The sequence below is a fragment of the Lutra lutra genome, chromosome 7 (genome assembly GCF_902655055.1).
Source record: "Lutra lutra chromosome 7, mLutLut1.2, whole genome shotgun sequence".
NCBI lineage: Eukaryota > Metazoa > Chordata > Mammalia > Carnivora > Mustelidae > Lutra > Lutra lutra.
This window is the reverse complement of record NC_062284.1, coordinates 47,676,307-47,695,577: the sequence shown is the minus strand read 5'-3', so window position 1 is coordinate 47,695,577 and position 19,271 is coordinate 47,676,307. Positions and strand designations below refer to the sequence as shown.

Sequence of the window (19,271 nt, the reverse complement as noted above, 5' to 3'; positions counted from 1 at the left end):
GGCACTTGACTCGTGCTCTGAGCAGGTCCATGGGCCGGGCTGAGGTGTGCAGAGGGGCTCAGGCCTGAGCAAGAAAATGGGAGTTCTTGAGGTATGTGCATGTGTGAGGACTACAGGGATGTGGAAGTGACGAAGCACAGGCTGCATCTAACCCCTCCCAACATGCAGCCCCTCCCCCCACATCAGAAAAAAACGGGGAAACCCCTCTCCCTTCTAGCTGCTATTTGTGAAGAGCTGGGAAGGAAAGAGGGCAATGGAAGGGAATTTCAAATGGTAAGAGCCTACAGCGGCAACCTCTCAGGAACCCCATTCTGGTTGAGGGTGTCACCCGGGTATCACTGTCCACAGAGTGCTCCTAGTTCAGAGCCAAGGCCTGAAGCCTCCAGCTGGAGCTGAGGAGAAAGGGAGTCTCCAGCTCTACACCAGGCTGAGTTCTGCAACTGTCCCCCACCTGGCTGGACCAAACACCACAGCCAAGGGGCCTTTCCCTGTGCAAACAATGTCTCCTGTGGTGACCCGACGCCCCCACCTCTCAGGCCAGGCCAAAGCGTGGGCCCTGACCAGCAGCACAGGGCCACGGAAGTGGGTTAAAAGGAAGACTCTCAGAGGCTTCCCCAACCTACTAAGTCAGATCCTTCCTCTTCACAAACCCCCCAGTGAAGTGCAGGAGAAGAAAGGCAGAGCGGGGGCGCCGGGCCTGCCTGCTGGGAGCCGGGGAGTGGCAGGTGCAATTTCAATCCCTGCCAAGAGTAAGGCAGGGACATGGGAGGCTTCTGAAGATGACGCCCAGTGTCCTACAGGTGAGGAGATCCTGTTCACACAGTCCTTTCTTTAACAGACCTTTTATGAGCTCCTACTACGTGTGGCACAGGGGACACAGTGGGATGGGAAGAGATGTCATAGTCAAACAGACCACAGAGTGGTCCCTGATCCCATGAGCCTCCAGTCCAATGGACAAGACAAATATTAATAAAATCATTCTACGCAGCTACAATCACCAACCGTGCAAGGATTCTGAAGGCAAAGTGCAGGGAGCACATGACCCCGGGGACCTTGTTTTACTAAAGGGCTGGACAGGGTGCCTCTGGGGTGGGGATGGTTGGCCTGAAAGTCCAAAGGACAAGGAAAACTAACCAGGCAAAGGTGCATGGGAGAAGGGCATTCCATGTAAGGGGAAGGTCATGTGCAAAGGCCCTGTGATGGTGGAAATTATGGTAAGGAGGGAGAACAGAAAGGCCAGAGTGACTGGGGAGGAGAGAGGGAGAGAACTGGGTGTAAGATGAGGTAGGGGAGCGAGCAAGGCTGACCTTGCAGGGCCTTGGGAGCCGTGATAAAAGGTTCTACCTTCTTCCTAAAAGCCAAGGAAGTCCCTGAGATGTTTCAGCTGAGATGTTTTCAGCACACATGTGTGTGCACGAGACTGGCCCCGTGAGACTTGGCAGCCCGGACAAGACCGGGGACCATGGGAGTGGACAGTGACTTGGCGGTACATGTGAATAAAGAGGTACATGGCGGGACGACTTTCCCTACAAGAAGGCCCAGGCTAGGATCCCACCGCTCAGTGGGTGCAACTTTCCTTAATAGCTGGGTGGGGCCAGTGGAGAAGAGTTCACAAGCTCTCCCTGCCCTCGGCCCCCACCCAGGACTGAAGGCACCCATTTGCCTGGCTAAACAGAACCCAAGGGCAAGCCGTGAGGGAGGGACGAGCCAGATGCAACCAGAAGCACCCATCGAGGGGAAAGAAACAGGAATCCAGTCAAACTCCCTAAGCCCCTGGCCTGGGAATGGGGAAGGGACAAAGGTCAGAGCAAGACTTAGTTACAGGGATTGACAAGTAGCTGCTGACGAAGAGCATCTCCAAGGATATAATTACCTCCCTCCTGTGGGGCTTGAACCAAGGAACCCCTTCAGCCAAAAAACAGTAATTACCAGGCAGAGCGAGAGAGGACAGCCTGGGACTCACCTCCCACCACCCCACCCTCCCCGCCACCGCCCCCACCCCCTGAGGCAGAGAAGGAAGACTATAGGATATGGAGTCATGCGGCCTGGGGTCAACAAGAGGCTCTCCTCTCCCAGCTGGGAGACCCTGGGCAAGTCATGAGGTCTCTGGGACTCTCAGCTACTTCGTCTGGAAAATCCAAATCCCCCGCCCCCACACCCCCCACAGCTCAGTGTCCACTAGAAGCACTAGCAGTCTCTCTCCACGGGACAGCAGCCCTGGGGCAATGGGGTGAGTGACCAGACTGTGGAGGAGAGGAAGGGAGGGTGGGAAGGGATAAGTGGAGACAGTATTACTCAGCTGCTCCTGTTCTCCTGCAAAGCCACTGAGTGCCTGCAGATGAGGACAGCGGCCACGGTCACTCGGTGTTTGAAAAAGTCCAAGCTAAGAGCCAGCTGAACACCAAGCGGCCTCTTCCAGGGGCGACCCTGGAGAAAGGCTCAGGTGGGCAGTGAGGGAGGGCTGGGGCTATGGAGAGGGCCCCTCAGCCCCCACCTAGTTGATTGAAGGGGATGGCACTCTTGTTTTAAAGCTAACAATAACACAGGGCAAGAGCAGGGGCGGTGGGGGGTAACACAAGAGAAGGGTCTCGGTTTCCATGGGGCAGACGGCCCCAGAAAGAGAGCATGAGCTGAAGCTCCTGGCAACTCTGTATCTGGGCCAGAGCCTTTAGGAAGAGAAGGGGGAGGGGACAGGATGCTCTGGGCGCTCCTGAGGAGGACAGACCCTCACACACAGCCCTGACATCAGAAACCCCCAGAACCAGGACACTCTCGGCTGGCAGCTCACCCCCCAGAGATAGGACTGGACCCGAGAACTCACACCTGCTCGGGGACCTGTGAGGGGGAAAAGGGCACGGAGAGGGCACACATGTGATGGCCACGCAGATGTGCAGCTCTGACACAATACAGGTTGACGGGGCCAATGTCTGCATGTAAGGTGGGCTGTGATGGGGTCGCTACAGGTTTCTGCCGCTGAGGGACAGGAAGGGGCATCGAGGTGGCAAAGGAGGACAGGTGCACTGCACTTGTAGGTCGAGAACCTCAGTCTGCTCGTCCCTCATCTCTTCCTTTCTGCATTTCATGGCTGTTTCCTCTCAAAGATAAAGTGCTCGGCTGTCTTCCCAAAGGATTATCGCATAGAAGGCTCCAGGGAGAGGAAAGACGGGGGAGAAAGGAGGAGAGACAGTAAAGGGGAGGGGTGTGGGAGTGGGTAGAAGAAGGTAGTGGAGGGAAGGAAGAGAGAAGGGGAGGGGTGAGGAACGGATGAAGGGGGTAGGGAGGGGAAGAAATGTACTTCCATCACCTACAACAAACTGAAACAATCTGTCTACCTCTGTCCTGCCCAAGACAGCCAGTAGGAGAAGCGCGCAATCTCACTCAGAGCCGGCCAAGTGGGAACCGACTTCGGAGTGGAGTGAGCGGAAACCAAGGCACCTCTCAGAGGAACCCAACAAAAGGGATTCCATTTGCTTCTCAGAACCTGGGAAAGACTTGGGAATTGGGGGCACCATGCACTTCTCAAGATGAGGCCCCAAAACAGGAGGATAGCCTGAAAGTCTATGGAAGAGACAGGCAGGTCAGCTCGCCTCCCTGAGCCCCCCAACTAGTGAGAAACAGGTCTGCTCTCTGCAGAAAATGAACTGGAGAGCAGGGCTCCAGATGGGACCACGACGGCACAGCCAGGGTCAGGCGAGGGCTGGAAACAGGATGTTGTCGACCGTCTCTTGCTCACGCGGTACCCAGGATGGTGACAGGCAGGCACGTCCCCCCCCACCCCACCTGTTGGAGACATTAAACAGCCCAGCCCGCAAGACACACAGTACTGACATTTGGGGAACCCCCAACAAAATGGCCCTGTTCCTGCCAGCTCACCCTACAGGGGGGCTCACCTGCCAACGTCAAACACGGAGCATTCAATCTGCTTTTTACTGCTTTACTCGTAAATACGAACGCACAGCCAGAAGCCTCAACCATTTAAAGAAAGCCTCCAACAAGAAGCACAGGGACCAAAGTAAGTGGGGGAGAAAAAGGAAGTCTCAGACAACGCAGGGAGCAGAGAACCTTTCAAACAAAATGAAACAAAAACTACTCTCAGGGAGACAAGATATTATAATCCTAAAACCAGAACATTTACAAACTATTATAAAAAACACTTAGAGGGGCGCCTGGGTGGCTCAGTTGGTTAAGCATGCAGCTCCTGATTTTGGCTCAGGTCATGATCTCATGGGCTGTGGGATCGAGCCCGGTGTTGGGTTCTGTGCTGGGTGTGGAGTCTGATGGGATTCTTTCTCTCCCTCTGCCCGTCCCTCTCCATACGCCCCCCCCACTGCTCAAAACCAAACCAAAAAAAAAAAAAAAAAAAAAAAAAAAAAACAAAACAAAAAAAGCCCTCTTGGAAATAATAATAATACATAAATAATAAAAATAAGTTTAAAATTCTGGAAAGACCTGAGTTTTTCCATTGTATACATGATTTACCAGTTTTTAGAAATCAAGGAAAGCCCAGTAACCAAGGCAGTGTGATAATGGCAAACCACTGAGAAACACATCAATGGAGCCTAACAGAGCCCAGGAATAGTCACGTGTAAATGGACAGCTGATGTTCAATAAACGACAAAGACCATGTAGTAGAGACAGGATTGTCTGTTCAACAAACAGTGCCAGGACAACTGGATATCCGTATGCAAGACAAATGACCTTCAACCTACGCCTTGCACTCTACACAAAAATTAATGGAGATGGGTCCTAATACAGAGCCTGAAACTACAACCACAAGAAGGAATCTTGGTGGCCTTGGGCCAGGCCCATGTGGCTCACACACCACCACGTCCAAAGCATATTCTGCTAAAAAAAATAAAGCTCACCAATCGGACTGTCATCGAAATGTAAGCTCCTGGTCTTTGAACAACATCGTTAAGAGAATAAAAAGCCACAAGTTGGGAGAAAATATCTGCAAAGCCTCCATCTGACAAAGGACCTACTTCTGGAATAGATCAAGAACCCCAAAGACTCAGTATTAAGAAAACAAACAACCTGACTACAAAAACAAAAACAGAGGAATTGAACAGACATGCCACAAAAAGATATAAAGATGGTAAATGAGGCACATGAAATGATGCTTGACACCACTAGTCATTAGGGAAGTGCAAATTGAAACCACGATGAGACAACCCTTCGTAATTGTCCGAACGGCTACAATTAAGGGCCGGGCCACAGGCTGGTGAGGGCAGGGAGCGCCTTGTGTTGCAGACGTTGCTGGTGGGCATAGATCACGGTGTAACTACTTTGGAAAAACAGTTTGGAAGTTTAAAATCATTCCTCAAAAGTTCAAACCATCAACTTCCCACACGATCCCCCCATCCCACTAAGTGCTTCCTCCCCCAGGAGAAGTGAAAGCATCTGTCCGTTAGGAGACTTGTGTGCGAACGTTCCCAGCCACGTTACCAGGAAGAGCCCCAAACTGGAAGTCACCCCGTGTTTCTCAGCAGGTGAACGGACAAGCAGACCGGGATCCATCCACACCTAGGAACGCTCCTCAGCCGTAAAAACGATCGATACATGCAACACAGACAAATCTAAAAACAGTTATGCAGAGCGAAAGCCAGCCAGGACTTGGTTTCTGCCCCATGACGGAGTAACTTAAAGGAAACATGCCAGCTTCTCCAGAGTGACAGAAAGCAGATCAGCCGTGGCCTGGGGGTAGGGCAAAGGGACGGGAGTAGGGGCAGATGAGGGGCTAAAGGTTATGTGGACTCTTTTTACAGCACAGGCGGCTTCACAGGTGGAGACAGATGGCAACATTTCTCAAGTTGTTCACTTTAAATACATGCAGTTTGTTGTACGTCAGTGACACAATTATTCAAAAAAAAAAAAAAAGAAAGAAAGAAAGAGAGAAAGAAAGAAAAGGCAAGAGCTTTGGGGCTTTGGACTTGGATAAACCTGGATTCAAAAACTGACTGTGCTCGAGGACCATATAAACGTTATCAAATTGCTTCAGGTCTTGGTCTTAATTTTTTACCACCAGAAATGTAAACCCCTTCATTCGATTGCCAGAAAGATCCATGGATCCTCGGTGCAGAATGCCTTTGGGAGAGAGTTGGACACAATCAAGGTGTCCTACCTTCACTATTGTTTTCGGCTCTTGTTAACTTCGATCGCCGGGACAGTGTCTGGCGACGTGCATAGGAGGGCGCTCAGAAACCCCAGCCCCCTCCCCGGCTTGGACATCCGGACCATGGCTTTGTTTAGCCCGGTGCTGCTGATGTCTACAAGTCTTCTGTGCTCCTCTGCTCAGAGCAGCACCCCCACAGTGCTGTGCAGGGGGTGGGGAGACCGCGGTGGGGGGACAGTGCAGCTCAGGCCAGGCTTGTGAGGACGGTACACTGGTATGATGTCTGAGACGTCAGGCTCCTCGCCTGGGATCAGACAGTCTGTACCAGGCTGCCGCTAAAAACCCTCTTGGCTGCCAGGCTGCGCCCCGATGGCGGGGAGATGGTCAGACTCTCCAGCTCACGAGCACGTGACCACCGGCCTGGCTTGGCAGGATTTTCCAGAAGTCATCTGGTCCATGCCCCTGCTTCAGGGCCATTCACTTCTTCTCAGGCATTGGCTGCTACTCTTCTTGGTTCAGAGTCTGGGCTGCCCAGAACCAGCCCTGGCGGTGTTAATTCTCCATCCCATTCCCTCCATCCCACTCGAAATCCTCCCTGATGCTTGCCACAGTCAGAACAGTGAATCAGGCGTTTCAGAGGCTGGATCTGATTTAGCGGATGTGTCCCGTATACGCCCTCCCGAGCTCACGGGGCACCGGTCCCATGTTAGGTAAATCCAATAAATAGGTCTTAATTCCAAGCTGATCTTACACCATGAACATGCTCTGTTGCAAAAGAGGGCCTATTTACGACCCACTCTGCCCCCTGACCCAGCCTTCCTTGTAGCCCCAAACCAGTGGCTGAGGCTGAGAGCAATATCCCAGGAGCCGGCCTCTGGGCCTCTGGGCCTCCTCCCCGTTTGTGACAGAGATCTCTTCCCACACCCAGTGGCTTCCTAATGAGAGACCTTCAAGTCTTTCTCCAGCAACCCTCTCCAGCTCCCCTGACAGAGGTTTTAATCCTTAAATATATTCTTCACCAGCCGAACCATTTCCTGTGGCAGGAAATTAGGTTTCCTCCCATTGGCTCCAAGTGGGACCCATGAAGTGTCCCAAAATGGTGGTGGGAGCCAGAGCCAAGGATGTGGACATGCCAGAGCCCAGAGCTGATGGCAAGGCAGAGTCTGCCAGAGTGCTCCTGGGGGACAGGGTGGGACTGGGCCCACTGCCTGCCACGGGCCATTCACAGCCTCTGTCACCAGTGATCTGCAATGCACAGCCACCTGGGAGCCCCCACAAAGTACGGGAGGATTTGGACATAGGGGTCCCACAAAAGACTGGGAGCACAGCACATAAGTTCCAGAAACACGCCAAGATCGATTCTGCACGAGCTGTGAGCCAGGTACACTGCTATTATATGAGAATACAAAATATGGCAACACCCCGGGTCGCCCACCCTCCACCTAGCTCGGAACTGAAGGGGCTTGTCCAAGTCCTGTACCTGCGCAGGACGGACCCGGGATTCAAACTCAGGGCAGCGCTGAGAAGTTCAGGAGAGGGAGGGTCAATGGGGCTTTTTCTGCTGTTCTACGCTTGCATGCCTCTCAGGGAAACGGGCCTCTTACCAACCAGCAAATACTGACCGCATACCTCCCACAGGCCAGGCAGCAGCCGAACAAGTGAACAAAAAGTAGATTTGTTAACACTATCCTAGTTCAGTCAAAATCGATTTTGTTTAACACACGTGATACTAACCTTTCCAGCTTCTTCCAGAGATAAGCTTTCTTTTTTGGACCTGCCTCTTGAGTCACAACAGTAATACCAGTGATAGAAGTTATCATTGCTACTACTGTATGCCAGGCACCGTGCTGGTCTCAGAATGAGTTAGCCACCTTCTCTATGTCCATGCCCTTAACTAGATGGCTCCACTGCTCCTCCTCCCATGGGTATAGTGAACTTCCTAGGCCCTTGACTTTGCGCTCGGCTATGGACTAGCTTTGGCCCAGGGAACAAGAGCAAAAAGGTCAAGAGCCATTGTGCGCTTCTGTTTGTCTTCTTCTACCTTGCTTCGAGAAGAGCTTCCCCCGGGGAAGCTGCTGCCCGCCACCTGGGCCCAGGCTCTCACACGGGGGGAGCAGACTGAGCCAAACCTGCACAAGGCGCCAAGCCCAGGTGAGCCACAGAAGCCAGCGTCAGCACCAAGATGGCTGTTTTGACCTAAGCTTCTGGAGTGTTTGTTACTCAACGCTAGCCAACTGATATGCCACCAGTGGTCTTCCAGCTACACCTGCAAGTATCCTTATCATCACATCCTGATGGAGAAATAGAGCGCTGACAAGGTTTCCCAACTTTGCTAAGGCCCCGGGGTTAATACAAAGTGAAGTCAGACAATGTGACACTTTTCTGTAACTCTAAATGGGGCATCATGGCTTTTTCCTGACCTTGAAGAGGACACAGAGAGAAGACGTAACCATCTCAGAAGGTCTTCATTTTTATTTGTGGAGGACAACCTTCTCTAGGCTTTCAGAGCCCATTTGAATTAAATGGGAACTTACCACAATTTCTCAACTACTGCTCTTTTTTTGAAGTGGTTCAACTAGCCCATTAACCTCAAACCCAAACCTCTGGTATCCACAGCATCTCAATCTCTTCTCTACCTTTACATTCCTCCCTGCCAAAATATCTGCTATATCTTAGTGTAGGAAGAAGGGGTTATTTCCCATCTTGGGGTTACCAGTTAATACCACAAACCCACACCCACACTTCCCTGAACACAAATGCTATGACTGACAGGTCGGGTCCATGTGCTCTGACCGTGCGCTGCATTCCCTTCCCACACTAGTGGGATGAGGCCTCCCCTTACTCCCTTTGACGACAATCCAGCCAGCCACGAACTACGAGACCACTCACATGCAATAAAATCTTTACACTTTTCTTGAGCTTTGCCATCTATGTGGGTTTTCTTTCTGTTTTGTTTTCCTGGTACAAACTAAAAGTTTGTAGGCTTGAGTGACTTCGGCTTTGGGTTAGGTGCTCACTCAGCAGACCATCCAAGAAGGCAGAAAACATTCTGGAGACTTCACAAGGCCCTGAGCACTGGTTCTGTCAGGCCTTTGGGCCAGAGTAGAATGCCTGAGAGCCCTGCTCTCTGCTGCTCCTTACCACACCAACATCAGAACGCACTTTCCTCTCTTCTGTGCCACAGACGGCCCTGGAAATGCTATGAGAGCGCAGCAAATGCAAAAAGCCCAGAAAAACCTGCTACTGAGAGGGTCAGTGGATTTGGGGGTCTACCCAGGATCCATTCCCTTTGACAAACACAGCTGAAATCAAAGCATCCTTTGTTCTGGGCAGAATTTCTGCCTGGGAATTGGGGGGGGGGGGTTTATGCAGAGTCTCCTGGCTGTGGGGGACAAAGCACAGAGGCCCAACATTCAGGGAACAATGTGTCCCATGTCAGCTAAAAACCTGAAAACCTACTGTAGAGAATTACCCACAGCTGGGACTTGAGAGTGATCTTGTCCAATCCCTTCTTCTGGTGGCTGAGGACACACAATGGTGGACTGAGCATCTCCAGGCCACCCAGCAAATGAACACAGAGTGAGGCTCTTCCCCCAAGCAGGGTTTCCCTGGAGCCAGGCTCCCAGCTAATGCACTGACAAAGTCTGTAACGTGTACAATTCTACTTTCCCACCCTGGGAAATCCAGCACAGTGAGATGTTCTTTGTTGTACTGCATCTGAAGGGGCCCGAAGGTCTCCCTCTTCGGGAGGACTCATATTCAAACACAGGACTGAGCCAAGGCTGACTCCAGTGGAGACAGGATTCTGTCTTACCATGGCAACTTGCGAAGGCTTGAAATTACACAAACGTAAAAAAGCTACCAACAAACTAAGAAAATCGAGCTGTCTGCTGAATACACTGTTCCCAGACATGTGCAAAGTTGTCTTGGGTGGAGTTTAAAGAAAAGAAAAATTTCTGACATCAGCCTGTCCTTGTCATTTGGGGCCATCAAGGAGGAAGCTGGCTTGGCGAAGTGTACGCTGGGGTAGGTTCTGGATAACTGAGGTTTCGCTATGAGCTCTGCCACACGGACCACACGTTCTTGCCCGGTTTCATGTGTTCTCAGCAAGTTCTGAAAGTAGAAGCCCGTTTTTGAACATTCCACTTTAGACTGGCCTGGGAGGAGCTCAACACAGGATTTCACAATCCTCCACACCACTTCCACCAAGGACAACTCAATTTCCTTCGGAACCTGCAAATGGGCAACATCTGTTGCTTCAGGCTGTCAAATTTGGTGACTGCCCCATAAAGGCCCAGCCCAGGGCTGGGCCCCTGTGCCTTGCCCCAGTGTGGCAGCTAGCCTCCTCTTCACGTCTCCGCCCCATATGTAGGGTCCCCCCTCTCCCTGCTAGCCTGCCGGGGTAGGCTGCTCAGGTCCAGGACGAGGACCACAGGCAGATGAGCCCTGACAGTGAGCCCCAGAGGTTGAGAGAACCTTCTGGGCAGACCCTCAAGGCAGGAACACCTCGTCCTGCCGTCTGCAAGGGGCTGGACCCGGTGGGAAACACATGAAGATCATGGGGGAACTCGGGTTCTTCCTTCCTCCTCAGGGGCCGGGTTGGACACAGAATGCATGCTTTCTGCGGGGGAAAAACCCAGAAGGCTGGTGTGTGGAGAAAGCTCAGCTTAATCATGATCATCTAAGCACCAAAAGTGTCTCCAGACATTGCCTAATGTCCCCTTGCAGGCAAATTCACTCCCCTGGGTCCCCTGAGAACCTGTGGGTTAAGGAAATCCTCTGGCCCAGGTCAGGCATGAGGGACAGAAGCAACTTCTACCTCAGAGCAGGTGTCTACCTGGCACTTCTTCCTCATTATCTCACTGGCTACAGGGGCCCTGTGTGGCTGGTATCCTCACTTTCACTTTCCAGGTAAAAGATGCACGTGATGCTGGGGGACTTGTCCAGAGCAGTAAAAAACAGTGCCTGGCCTTGAATCTGGGTATCACACCCCCAAACCCCGTTCCCTATGATCTCAAAATGCAGTGTTCATTGTGTTAGAATTAACAGATTGTCCTTGGGCTCTGGTGAGACAACTGTGCTTGTCCCCTCCCTTCCCCCTGTGCAAATAAAGTCATTAAATCTCAGCCGAGGAGGAGGAAGAGGACAAGGGGGAGGAGGAGGAGGAGTTTGCTTTTGAAATCTTTCTATTTAACAGCTTCAGTGTTTGAAGCCCCCCACCCCCACCCCTGCCAAGCACCAGACTGATGGGCTGCTTTTTCCTGATTATCCTCAGGATCATAGAAACTTCAGGCCATGGAAGATGCCAGAGATCTGGGTTGGTCTCTGGTTACTGGAAGAAGGGGAAAGAAGAGTTCCCAAGCCTCTCAGAACTTTCTGGAAGGCCATTTCCCTCTGCCAGTTAACATTCACTCAGAGTAGAATTAAGCCCGAAGATCGTTTATTTTTAAAGAGCTCACTCAGGAAATTCACAGCCCTCAGCGCTGTTCTGATGGCCTCAAGGCAAAAAGTACACTTGAGCCCAAGTTTTATTACAACCCCCATCCCTAAAGCTCACCTCATAAAACACAGGCAGCTTGAACTGGAATCATAAATCCAGGTGTGTTTAGAAACCTCCTCTTATCCTACTGGGTGCTTCTGGCCTCAGGCCTCCTACAGCCCGTAACCAACACTTAGAGGCTTGGTTTCCAAACTGCTTTTGGGAAACGGATGGATTTGTATTTTTTCAATTCAGGAGAAAACAAAATATAATGCCAGGCTATACCCACAAGACGGAAGCAGCCAGAACAGAAAGGATTCCTCCGCTCTGACAATGTGCTGCTCCAGGTGGGGAAACAAAAATGAGTAGTTAGGGAAAGAAATGTTTTTACGAGCCTCAAAAGTCTAACCTTGGCTGGAAAGACAAACAGAAAAGAAAAAGGGACTATTAGAGAATTATCTTGGTTTGAGCTCTTTTCTCTGCAGCAGGTGGGGCGGGGAAGGGGGCTGAAATACAGATCTTGACCTGCCCCGAATAAATGCTTTAAAACTAGAAAGATCGGGGCGCCTCGATGGTTCAGTCAATGAAGCATCTGACTCTGGTTTCGGCTCAGGTCGTGATCTCAGGGTCTTGATAGGGAGCCCTGTGGTGGGCTCCTTGCTCAGCAGGGAGTCTGCTTCTCCCTCTGCTGCCTCACCCCCACCCTCTTCCTCCCACACACTCTTGCAAAAAAAAAAACAAAAAAAAGACTGAGAAATATCTTTGCTCCCTAAAAAATAAAAAGGGCAGCGTACCAGAAGGTTCTCTCCCCTGACAACTACTATTTCTCTTGTCTTATCTGCCAGTGAACTTCAACATTAGCTCACTTCACTAAACAAACAATTCTTATTACAGGACTCTTAGTCATTCTGTTTTTCACTTTCTTCCACAAAGCAGAAACCATTAAGGTCTGAGTGTCCTCTCTAGGCTGTCTTTTCCCAGACCCAGTTCCCAGCCTCCCACCTCCTGCCCCATCAGGTTTGCATGAATAGAGCACCGTGAATCACTTCCTGTGGGCAGACTGCACGTTTATGAGTGGCATTTTCTTTTCTTCTTCTTCTTCTTCTTTTTTTTTTTTTTTTAGAAGATCTCACAGACACTAAGGGTTAAACAAGTGGAACCAGGTGATGGTGATGATAACTGGCTGCCTTGTCCTATCAAAACACATCAAAGTTTCCAAAGACTTATAGAAAATGTCAGGCTGGTGTTCGTGTCTAGGGCAAGGGGTGGGGGTGGGGTGCAGAGGTGAAGAGGGCAAGTAAGGAGGTTTTGTGTTAATTGCACAGTTTTGACTTCCTTAATTATGAGTCACCGGCCAGGGAGATAAAACAATGCCACAAATGTTAGAGAACATGCAAAGGGTAAATGGGGCAACGTGGGGACATTCCCACTGAGGCAGCGCTCACTCGAACTCCAAATTTACGATTCCTCACAAAACACCATATAATACGGGTTGGAAAAGAACATTCCCGCATTTCAGTCTTAACCACACTTACAGCTCTTTCCCTGTTTTTAAGAGAGGCCCCAAAGCCTTTAGAATCCTCAAACCTTTCAGGTCAGCCACTGTGGGGGAGCCGGAAGTAAGGGGGGATGGGGAAGAATGATCCCATTTCTAGAAAAAGTGTAAGGACCCTGAGATTAAATAGCTACCTTTGTATGTAGAAAACACAGCATTTGCTGGCCCCCAGTCCCTGACCTTCCCCAAACAGGCTCCTCCTCTCTGGACCACGGTTTACAGGCTTACAGAAGCTGTTTCCATCTAACTGGGAACAAAGGATGGCTGTCCCTCTATTCTGGGCACCGGTATCTTGAGGACAGTTAAGCACCAATTAGCATTCCTTTCTGTCTAAGGGGACAGACTTCCTATTGTACCTTAACAAAAGGTTCTGGTTCATTGGGGGCAATTTCACCTAAGACAGCCAAGAACCCCTATGGGCAGGATGGTAAGAATTCTCAGTCAACAGGGAGGACTTCAGAAAGCCAGGCAAGTGCTGGGAATGTACCAGATGGCCCTTGGCTGAAAACTGCAGCCCAGGTAGGAACACAGGCTTCCAGGAGAGCCTCCCCTGGGTGGGTCCCCGGCACTTACCACTCCCGCCATACTCGGCCCACCCGGTCCTAGCCAAGATTTGCAACAACCCACTTTTGCAAGCAACCCACTTCCCTAATCCTCATCAGACCTCCCCCCACCGCTGTCTGCAGATAGACAAATGTTTCGAGGCCTGATCTGCAGGGACAGAAATTCAAAGTGCTTAACCGAGCCGAGCAGCAAAAGTGGAACATGCAGCCACAGCACATGAACGTGGGGCCCCTGCTCCCTGAGCCAGAAATCTGCAGCTGGCGGCGGCGGCGGCGTGCCACTGTGACATATGGGTCCGGAGACTCTCCTCAGCCCTCCGAAGGGCCTCATGTTGTCTCTAGCTCAAAACAGAGCCCATTCTGTGGCTCCTTCTGCAGAATGCCCTCTCTCTGACCTCCTTCCTCAAAGTCACAGGTACTGCCATCCCATGTTCCCCTAACCCATCAGCACTTTGCCCCAATGGCCTGGTGAGATGAAGGAACTTCCAGGTGTTTCTGGCTTCCCCTCCCAACTAAGACAGGAGCTCCCTGAGGGCGAGGAGACCCAGCTCGGCTTTCCCTGCAGCCAGGAAGGAAGGAGCCCAAGACTTGCATATTACCTTTGCTCACAAAGCAGGTCGTCAGTGCAATGGTCGGTCGGCACCTCCAGACCAGCAGAAGATGCGGGAAGCCAACAGGAACCTCAGGCCGCACCCCACCCTCCTTGTGACCCCAATCAAGATGCCAAGCCTCTGGGCGCAGGGGTCCACAGCCCCACGTGACAGCCCGAGACCCAGTCTCGGCCACGTTCTCTAGGCCACCAGCGGCTCGAGAGGCACAGGTGGAACAGCAAAGGAGGACAAGGGATGACGACCGCGGGTGCCACTCATGCTGAAGCAGCCCATGGGAAAGAGCGAGAAGCTAACCCGCCGCTGAGAGAGGAAGCTCCTCCCACTCCACCTGCCGCCCCAGACAGCACCAGGTCATCTGTGGCGGGCTGCGGGCCGGCAGGAGTTACAAGGCTTTGTGATACATTTCCTTCACAAATATCTCTTGACTGCAGACTTTACCAGCCTGAGACATCCCAGAAGGGAGAGCACGCAGTCCCCCGGGGTGGGCGGTGGTGGGGAGTGGAGCGTTTGCAGCAATGCTGCCGAAAAAGAGGGCCCCTCGGTCGGGGCACCCCAGCTAGAACACGATGGGGGTCACCGACCCCTGGAGGCTCCCTGCTTTCCAAGCGCCGACATCCTGCAGACCTGTGGCTTCAAGGTGGCCGTGCCTGAACTTGCCATTCCTTCACCGCCTTGAGGCACACGGGCCTTGGACAGAACAAAGCTGCGGCACCAACTAAAGCCCAGCAAATGTGTGACCGAGAGTGAGGACGCCCACCGAAATGCCTTCCTCCTCTACCAGAAGGGGGACCCCCGGGCAGAGGGGGAGGCTGACTCTTTCGGCGAGGGGAAGCAAAACAAACAAAAAACCCCCAAGGTCACGGCAGCATCAGCCAACCCAGCAGCCACGGCTGTGATGGGACATGAAGGAATCCAGTGGCTATCAAACACCGTCCTGAGAGAGAAGGTGGCTTCAAAGGGGAAAGATGAGCCGTGGTGAGTGTGACAGGCCGCAGAAGGGCTCCTGTCGGGGCTGGCCTGGGTGCAGTGCGAGCTGGTCGCAGGAGTGCACACAGATGCCCTCTTGCGCTATCTCCCAGACTCGGGAAACACAGGGCCCCGGAACTGAGGGTGGGGGGTGGGGAGGGCTCTAGAGCTCAGCCCCTTCACAGCCCCCTCCCCGGCCCTCCCCCACACATGAGGACACCTAGGCTCAGGAGGGGACAGCGTCTGAGCCAATGCCCCTGTCTTTCTTCTAGTTTAGGAACCCATGATCCCAAACTCTCTGGGACCCCAAATGGAAATCACAGCTGCGGGCTGACAAAGCAGCTAATACCACAACAAATGGCAGGGCGCCCATCCAGAGCAGGGAGGCCAGGGCCTGCTCTGTGCAGAGTGGCAGCATTCCCGCCGTTCTCACCCTCCACAGCCCAGCTGTGGGGTCCCCAGGGCCCCCACAGACTGCATTTCAAGTCAGCCAGGGCCCATCTCCCAGGTTCTAGAAACATCTCCCACTCTCTCCTTCCTTGGCCTGACGCCCCCTGCCACGGGGCCTGCATTGTTTGGTAACAATTCAGGGGACATTAAGCAGGAGCTGAATGAAGACAGGAAGTGAATCACGGATGTCTCAAACAGGCTCCTTGGAAGAAGGAGGGAGGAGGTAGGGGTGGCAAGAGCCTGGGGCCACTCCCGGGGCCTCCTAGAGTATGCGTGTGTGTGTGTGTGTGTGTGTGTGTGTGTGTGAGGGGGGAGTCTTGGGAGTTCTCTTCTTGCCCTGCAGTATGGTGCCCTCACCCTCTGGCTGCCTGTGACCAGGGAGCTGCTTCGGGCATCAGGTTCCTGAATGCACGCTCTTGAGGGAACCAGGTGTTCTCTGTCCCCTGGGTCAGGCAGAAGGAGGGGGATAAAGCTGGGTCTCCACACACTGACCCCACTTTATCCCCACACCCCTTAAAAAGCTCGAACGTGAGAAGAGGTGGCTGCTGGCTCTCCCAGCAAGGAGAATGGGCTGGGCTCAGAGCATTCATTACACGAATGTCAATGTTCTACACACACACACACACATACACTCGCAATGACTGAGCGTGAATCCAGATTGCATCTAAATGGCTGAAGGAAACGTCCTCTCCTGCCCTTCCTCCCTGCCTCCCATGCCCCTGGGTCTGCCCTGATTCCCACTCAGCCCTGGGGCCAGGCACTGCCAGCTCTCGGTACCATCTCTCGCCTCCAGGCCCCATCGCCACAGACTGACCACCTGCCGTGGACTTGAACAGCACCTTTCAAGTCTAGTCTCTGCCAGGATCTTGTCCCGTTTTAAGAGTGTGTGTAGGGTATGCAGAGGCACACTCACGGGTGCTCTGAGCATCCACAGGGAGGGGGCTTGACCAGCCAGTCTGTGCTTGCTGAGGGCCTACTATGTACAAGGACCTACCGTGTGCAAGGCACCTGGTGAGTGCCTCCGTTTTCTTAAATGTGCAAAGGATCAAGGACTAATGGACCAAACCAGAAAACATTTAAGCTTCTGAGTGCAAGAAAGAGCACTCCACAGTTGGTGCAAATCTGCCCTAATTTTTGTTTTACAGGCATTTGTTTTTCATTTCATTTCATTTTGCTTTTCCTGCACCTGCCTCACCTTCATGAAAGCAACATCAACCAGCTGCTTTCTATAAGCAAGTTTTTTGCTACACACTTTATATACATATATATATGTTTTAATCTCACTTCCCAAAAGACAAAGAAATTCAGAGAGATTAAGATTATCCCACAAGGTCACACAGCAAGCGAGAGCAGAATTAAACTCTCAATTCCAAACATGAAAGCCCAGGGTCTTCCCACTGTGTCATGTTGTTGTCCCGGCACACCTCCGTGCCTTGAAAGGAGACGGGCAGAAATGGGAGGAGACTGGGAGATAGGACGTGGATTCCAACTCTGGCTCCCTTTTGAAGCTTGGGTGAGCCTAGGCTGGTTTCCTGGGAGAAAGGGGCTATCCAGCAAGACTGTCAAAGGGTTCGTGTGTGAGGCTCCAGGTAGGTTTTTCCTGTGCTAAATGCTACACAAATTTATGGTGTCACCTATCACCTTTCATTCGTGTGCCAGAAAATATTGCCAGACAAGGCTGATCACCCACCCCTGAATTTTTAACTTCTTCCTGGAACAAATTAGTGACAAGCTCAGGAGACTGTAAGATATGAGAACATTCTAGAAACATCATCTGGGGACAATTTATGTGGCTTTTTTAAAACTAGTATGAGCAGCTTTCGACACAGGCTGAGAGATTAATAACTTCCTTCCCAAGCCTCCCAAAATTTGCCAAGTGTTCCTGGAACTCCTACCTCACAGATGAAGGTCTTAGGCAGTTGTCTGGGTCCCCCAAGTCCCAGTTCTGCTATTAGGGACTACCCAAGTAGTCCCTCTCTGAGCCTCAGCACTCATCTGTAAAGTGGGGTCACTGTTCTCACAATCTGTGACTGTTAGTCAGAGGCTCACCGGCTTTTCACACACACAGACGGCCACTCAGTGAAAATTCTCCGGAAAGAAACAACGAAGAGAGCACACTTCCAACTACCCGCCCCACAACCGCCCCGTCCCGACAAAACACGGTTCCGCTCAGACACCTGCTGGGGGCTGCCCAAATCCCCAAAGCGTGGGAGGAACACAGCTGCCATGGTGCCCTCCCGCCCTCACCGTGGGCCGGAGGCTTTGTGAGGATGAGGGAATCCCGAGGCGGATGTCCTGGCCACACTCTCACACACGCGATGCTCTGGGCAGGAGCCACGCAACTGCAGAAATCACAAATGCCCGACCACAAAGGAACCGAGGGCAGGAAGGCCTCTCTGCTCTCCCCTTCTATAGAGCTAGAAGACAAGGTCCGGCCCTTACAGGACAGTGGAAGGCAAGACTTCAGTATTTCTTCCCGCCCCCCCGCCTAAGATTTTATTTATTTATTTGAGAGAAAGAGAGAGAGTACAGGCAGGGAAAAGCAGCAGGCAGAGGGAGAAGCAGGCTCCTCACTGAGCAACGAGCCCAACTTGCGGCTCAATCCCAGGACCCTGTGATCATGACCTGAGCTGAAGGCAGACGCTTAACCCACTCAGCATCCTGAGACTTCAACCTTCCTGCAAAGCTGGCCTAGTTCCGTGTCTCCAAGCATGGCAGGCCCTCACACATAGGGTGTGGTACTGCTAACTGCTGATGAAAGCTCAGAACGGAGTCTGCTCCTGACCATGACACGAAGTCCTTCTGTGCTCTACAAGTCCAGCTCCGTCATCACTAAATACTGGCGGGGGTTGATGAATTAAGAGAACGTTCAGGGCCAAGAAAGTACCAGACAAATATTTGGAACTTTCAAAGCATTCTTAACAAAAAAAATACTCCTCTATCAGAAACTTGAAATACAAAAAAAACCACATGATCATACACATTTTATAGAGCTTCCTTACTTCTGACAGTTTTAGCTGAAATTCTCTGCTTATGCAAACATTAAGATCAAAACTCCTGTTTACATCTGTACAGTGAAATAATGCCAGGCCGTAAAAGGGAATTCACGATTACAAGACAAAGACATGAAGGAATCTGAAAATAATGACGCTAGGTGAACGAAAGCAGACCCCTCCCCAAGGAAAGAGTACATCCCATATGATTCCCATTAATTTTAGGAAATTAAAACAAATGTACATTGACTGAAAGTAGATCAGTGATTGCCTAAGGGACTGGTAAAATTACAAAGGGGCAGGAAGAGACATTTGGGGGCAACGGCCATGCTCACGATCTTGACGGTGGGGACAGTTTCACGGGGGCACACATATGTTCAACACATCAGACTATCCACTTTCCATATGTGCCCTGGATTTATGTCAATTATATCTCAATACAAATGTCTCAACTCTAAAGGGAAAGTGATCAGAAGCCAGATTTTAAAATGTAGCAAAGAAGCAAAAGGCCCAGACATATTATTCCAACAGATTCTGTCAAA

General features: G+C 51.7%; 1 protein-coding gene across 5 annotated transcripts in view; it reads right to left on the bottom strand.

The window, feature by feature from the left end:
• The window catches only part of SMAD3 (SMAD family member 3), a 118,098-nt gene that overhangs the window by 26,520 nt on the left and 72,307 nt on the right, over positions 1-19,271 (bottom strand). The gene's annotated exons all lie outside the window — the stretch shown is intronic.